A 6,551-nucleotide genomic window follows, 5' to 3' on the forward strand; every position below is an offset into this window, starting at 1 on the left:
CTAGGGCTGGGCGATATATCGATATATATTTTAAATGTGATATGAAATTAGACCATTTCGCATATATCGATATAGTTTGCGCTTTGATCCTTGCTCCAAGCAAGCTGCAGACCCGGAGCTCTCTGCGCTGCTCCCCGCGCCTCCTCTTTCATGCACAGAGGGCGGAGGGGCAGGAACAGACACTTCAACAAACATGGAGGAAGCAACAGCGTCTGCGGAGCGTTTTGACGAGGAATTGGTTAGTAAAAGAAAAAGCATTGGCTCAGTCATTTGGAGATGGTTCGGATTCAAAGTATCAGATGAGCAACAAAATCACGTTATATGTAGGCAGTGCCATAAAAAAAGTTCCAGCACTACAAATCTTTTTCACCACCTAAAACAGTGGCACAAACTGCAATACGAAGAGTGTGTGAAACTGCGCGCTGCAGAAGCCCCAGCCGCAAGCCGTCGACAACCCGAAAAAGCTCCAGCCCCGAAACAAAGCTCACTGCAAACTTCATTTTCCCGCAGTGTGGTGCCTAATGAAAAGAAAATTGGCAAGTGGTGTACTATAACTAAAGCGGTGTCCTATCACATTGCTAAAGATATGGTCCCTGTTGCAACTGTGGAACAAGTCGGATTCAAAAAGCTACTGAAAACTATGGACCCGAGATATGAGCTTCCCAACTACTTTGCACGAGAAGCACTGCCACAAATGTCCACTGAAGTCAGGCAGAGCCTTGCTGACCGGCTCGCTAACGGGACCCATTTTGCGTTGACCAGCGATATGTGGTCGAGCAGGACGTGAGCCTGAGATGATGATGAAAACAGCGTCGTGTCGTCTCCAAAACAAGTTATTTCCCCCCCCCCCCAGGATCACACCGGTGAGCATATAGCTGAGGCCTTGCAGGACGCAAGCTGGGAAACTCCCGAGAAAAGCATCCGGTTGCTATAACAACCGACAACGGGAGCAACGTGGTCAAAGCGGTGGAGCTGAACGAGCGGCTGAGGATGCAGTGCTTCGGTCAGACTACACTTGGCTATTGGGGAGTGCAGTGTTTTAAGGACTATTCACACATTTTACTGATTACAATATTACTTTTTCATTCTTTTTTCCTTTGCAACTTTTTTTGGTTTTATGCTGCTGTCTTGGCCAAAAATTGATTAATAAAACACAAAACATAAAGTACTTTAAAGAAAAAAACATTTTACAATATTACTTTTTCATTATTTTCCTTTGTGTCTTGTCTGCAACTTTTTTTGTTTTATGCTGCTGTCTTGGCCAAAAAATGTATTAAGTAGATTAATAAAACACAAAACATAAAGTACTTTAAAGAAAAAAACATATTAAAATATTAGTTTTTCATTATTTTCCTTTGTGTCTTGTCTGCAACTTTTTTGGTTTTATGCTGCTGTCTTGGCCAAAAAATTGATTAAGTAGATTAAAATATTAGTTTTTCATTATTTTCCTTTGTGTCTTGTCTGCAACTTTTTTGGGTTTTATGCTGCTGTCTTGGCCAAAAATTGATTAATAAAACACAAAACATAAAGTGGTAAAAGTAAAATCACTTACAATACAGGATGGTAGATTTCAGAACAATATTTATTAGGTTATTGGATAAGAATTAGTGATGCATTGATGTGTTTACCACTTTAATGTTACAGCTGGTAAAGGTGAGGTAATTATGACTTTAAAATGCTGGTTAGCCTGTTGATATCATCAAGGTAACATATTTAGTTATTATGATAGACTATAGTTTTTTCTCTGGATTGAAAGAGCCAACTGCAAAGTAACTAGAAACTATATAATATTTCTAAAGCTTGATTTTGGAAAGCACTTAGTTGTATGAGTGTGTTAAAGTGAAAACAGAGTCAAATTTCTCGCATAAGCACATTTGTTTAATAGTTTTTTTTATGATTCTGACAGGACATGGCATGAATGACAAGCGCGTCACCCGGGCCATTTCTCTGTGCAAGAGAATTGTAAGCTGTTTTTCGTACAGCTGGAAGAAAAGGAGACATCTTGCTGAAGTCCATATTCAGCTGGGTCTGCCAAGTCACCAACTCATAACCGAGTCTGCCACACGCTGGGGATCAAGGCAGCAGATGATAGAGAGAGTCCTGGAGCAGGAAGGAGCACTGGCCAAAGTCCTGTCTAATGACAAAAAGACCAGGCACCTTGTCCCTACCTGGCAGGACTTAGAGGTCCTAGAAGCAGTCCAAAAGGTCCTGAAAACTCTCCAGGACTTTACCGATGCTTTGTCAGGTGAGGAGTACGTCACTCTATCATATGTAAAACCTGTGCTGCACCTTTTTAACGAAAGTCTCCTGGCATGTGAAGAGGGTGATAGCGAGCTTTGCAAATCGATCAAGACCAGCATTGTTGAGTACCTCAACCGCAAGTATTCTGACCCAGACACTACTGACATATTGGAGATGGCTTCATTTGTGGATCCACCTATATCCCAAGTGAAAAAGTTGATGCATTGAAGCACAGAGCTGTCTTGGAGGTGGAGACGCTACTGGCTGATCAGAGCAGCTGTCAACCGCCTTACCTACGTGTGCCAACTGAGCCTGCAGATGGAGAAGCAGCAGTGGCACCAAAAGCTAAGACACTGGCAAGCTTCTTCAAGCAGCGCACAGCCACCACCACTGCGCCACCAACCAAGAGGGAGGCTATTGAAAATGAACTGTCAAGTTACTTGCAGTCAGCAAGTGTGGAGAGTGACACTGATCCCCTCAAGTGGTGGAGGATCATGAAGTTGTCTTTCCAGCTCTGAGCCACCTGGCAAAAAAGTATCTCTTGGTACCAGCTACCAGTTCACCCTCCGAAAGGGTTTTCAGCTGCAGTGGCAATATCGTGACCTGCCACAGAGCATCTCTGAAGCCGGATGCCGTTGACAGGCTGGTGTTTCTCGCACAAAATCTTTAAACGAAGGAGGACACGCTTGTCTTCTAATGTCTACCTCAAGACAGCATTACTGTTTATCAAAGTAAAAAAAAGAGGGGGAAATGTTTATTGAGTTGATGGTCTGTTTCTTGTGCAACTGGTTGAGGCTGTTCAGATAAGAAATTGAGTTAACAAAAAGCAAATGGTAATCTCAGGCTGATGTTTAAAAAACATTTTCTCAAACTGAGCACTTTATTTTGTTCTTTATTTATATATAATTCCTGCCCTTACTAGGGTTTGTCATATTTTATTATTTTGTAATGTTCGTTATTTGCATCTGTGGATTTGTTAGAAAGGAGAAGAAATCTGTAATTTGATTTTAATAAGCCATTTAAAAGTTGTCAAACTAAAAAAAAAGTTGACTTTTCTCATAAATATATATAATATTTATTTCAGAAAAAGATAGGCCTATTTTATTTTATAGGCTATTTTTGTTTAAGATATTTGTATTTATTTAAATGTGCACCTTATGGAGCTTTGATTTCAGAAAAGGTTCTCCTGTTGTTATACAGTGTTTATGTTTACATGTTATTGTTATTTGAACAGCTGAGCATTTAATCTGAACCAGGTGAAGAGCCTTGTTTATTATTTATTCATTTGATTTTTCAACTGTTCACTGAAATAGCCGGTTTCAAGAAAACTACTTGATACATGTCATATCTGGCTTTGACTTTGACTGAACATTTGCTCTCACTTTGCGGAAAAAATATCAGGATATATATCTTATATCGATATTCAGCCTAAATATATCGGGATATGACTTCTGGTCCATATCGCCCAGCCCTGTGTTTAGCTTGTGATACACCTCTATGTATTTCACCATGCTTTGAGGAGTATCACATGCTCAAGCATTATTGAGCACATCTGCAGCAATAAGTGACTGACTGACCTGACAGGTGACTTGACAGGTGACCTGCCATGATACTATGCCTTTAGAGGTGTGGGTGGAAATGCAGTTGTTGTTCAGTCACTGCATCAATATTAAATATGGGTTATGCATATTCCATTTTTTTGTCCTCTAGTAAAACAAGTTGTTGTTGAACCAACTACCAATACTTCAATAAAATAGAGGACTATTACATATTGGCCTATGTGTTTTCTTGCTGTGTTTCCATCCAGTAAAACTGTTAAGGAGAGAACCTTAGCATACAAAAGCTGTCCTCAATCTTCAGCTGGAAAGATGTCCAGTTCCAGTTATGATATTGGCAAATACTGTTTGTGGTTTCTGAAAGTACAGAATAAAGAGGTATTATTCATTAGAATACAATATAAGGATATAGCAATAAAACAATATTACAAATAACATAAAAATAGTTTATTGCATTGACAAAATCCCAGATTTGAGTTCTAACAGTAAGAAAGTAACTTTTGAGCTCCACAAGGGGGCAAGGCAGGGCAGAACAGAGCCATGCTGAATAGACCAAATAAACAAACCATGGTCATATGTTTTATTTAACTAGGCAAGTCATTTAACAACAAATTCTTATTTACCTATGATGGCCTACACCGGCCAAACTCGGACAACGCTGGGCCAATTGTGCGCTGCCCTATGGGACTCCCAATCACAGCCAGTTGTGATACAGCCTGGATTTGAACCAGGGAGTCTGTAGTGACGTCTCTAGCACTGAGATGCAGTGCCTTTATAGCTGTGTGTAATGTTTTGTCAATGCAAAGACACGCGTCACCAAAAGCAGAAAACCAGCTAAAATTATGCACTAACCTTTGACAATCTCCATCAGATGACACTCCTAGGACATTATGTTAGACAATACATGCATTTTTAGTTCTATCAAGTTCATATTTATATCCAAAAACAGCGTTTTACTATGGCGTTGATGTTGAGGAAATCGTTTCCCTCCAATAACCGCCAGTCAAATCAGCACGACAAATTAAATAATTACTATTCGAAAACATTGGTAAAATATTATATTGTCATTCAAAGAATTATAGATTTACATCTCTTGAACGCAACCGGATTGCCAGATTTAAAAATAACCTTACTGGGAAATCACACTTTGCAATAATCTGAGCACTGCGCCCAGAAAAATACGCTTTGCGATACAGACTAACCGCCATGTTGGAGAGATCTAAAATCGAAAATACTATGTAAATAATCCATTACCTTTGATTCTCTTCATCAGATGTCACTTCCAGGAATCCCAGGTCCATAACAAATGTAGTTTTGTTCGAAAAAGCTCATAATTTATGTCCAAAAAGCTCCGTGTTGTTAGCACATGATCTAAGCCCGCCGGACTTCTCTTCATGAAAGAAGGGAGAAAAAATATTTACGTTCGTTCAAACATGTCGAACGTTGTATAGCATAAATCATTAGTGCCTTTTTTAACCAGAACATGAATAATATTCAAGGCGGACGATTGCATTCTCTTTTAGAACGTATTGGAACGAGAGTACCCAACATGAACTCGCGCGCCAGAGTCTAATCGGCCACCACCGTTCCAAGGCTCTTGTTCGGTCAGATCTCACAGTATAAGACTCAAAACACTTTGTAAAGACTGGTGACATCTAGTGGAAGCCATAGGAAGTGCTCAACGATTAATAAGCCCCTGTGTGTTTCAATGGCATAGGCTTAAAGGTAATTCAACACATCAGGTATCCACTTCCTGTCAGAATTTGTCTCAGGGTTTTGACTGCCATATGAGTTCTGTTATACTTACAGACACCATTAAAACAGTTTTAGAAACTTTAGAGTGTTTTCTATCCAAATCTAATTATATGCTTATTCTAGTTACTGTGCAGGAGTAGTAACCAAATTAAATCGGGTATGTTTTTTATCCGGCCGTGCAAATACTGCCCCCTATCCCCATCAGGTTAAGAGTTTATTCGGAAGATAATGGCTCTATAAACACTCTTCCGTGGTGTCCCGACTTTCTAGTTAATTACATTTACATGATTAGCTAATCAGGTGATATTAATTACAGAGAAAGGATTTTATAGGATAGCATGTCATATCACTTAATCTGGCATAACCAAAGACACGAAAGCAGAGAGGGAGAGAGCAGAAAGAGAGAGAGCAGAGAACAGAGAGAGAGCAGAGAGAGCAGAGAGAGCAGAGAGAGAGAGCAGAGAGAGCAGAGAAGAGAGAGAAGAGAGAGAGGGAGCAGGCTGAGAGAGCAGAGAACAGAGAGAGCAGAGAACAGAGAGCAGGCTGAGAGAGCAGAGAGAGCAGAGAACAGAGAGAAGAGAGAGAGGGAGCAGGCTGAGAGAGCAGAGAGAGCAGGGAAAGCAAAGAGCAGAGAGAGAGAGTGCAGGGAAAGCAGAGAGAGAGAGCAGAGGGAGAGAGCAGTGAGAGAGAGAGCAGAGAGAGCAGAGGGAGAGAGAGAGCAGAGAGAGCAGAGAGAGCAGAGAACAGAGAGCAGAGAGAGCAGAGGGAGAGCAGAGAGCAGAGAACAGAGAGAGCAGAGGGAGAGAGAGCGCAGAGAACAGAGAGAGCAGAGGGAGAGAGAGCGCAGAGAGAGGGAGCAGGCTGAGAGAGCAGAGAGAGAGAGCAGAAAACAGAGAGAGAGAATAGAGAGAGAGAGCAGAGAGCAGTGAGTGAGAAGAGAGCAGAGAGAGAGCAGAGAGAGAGAGCAGAAAGAGCAGAGAGAGAGCAGCAGAGCAGAGA

General features: G+C 41.0%; 1 long non-coding RNA gene across 1 annotated transcript; it reads right to left on the minus strand.

Annotated features, from left to right (window-relative positions):
* Positions 1–3,498: 3,498 nt before the first annotated feature.
* On the minus strand, positions 3,499–4,462 carry LOC115186342 (uncharacterized). The gene is made up of 2 exons (XR_003875710.1): positions 4,421–4,462; positions 3,499–4,154 (listed from the first exon to the last, which is right to left on the minus strand). It is a non-coding gene; the product is annotated as an uncharacterized LOC115186342 (long non-coding RNA).
* Between the last annotated feature and the right edge of the window lie 2,089 nt (positions 4,463–6,551).

This window comes from Salmo trutta, unplaced genomic scaffold (genome assembly GCF_901001165.1).
Source record: "Salmo trutta unplaced genomic scaffold, fSalTru1.1, whole genome shotgun sequence".
Taxonomy (NCBI): Eukaryota; Metazoa; Chordata; class Actinopteri; order Salmoniformes; family Salmonidae; genus Salmo; species Salmo trutta.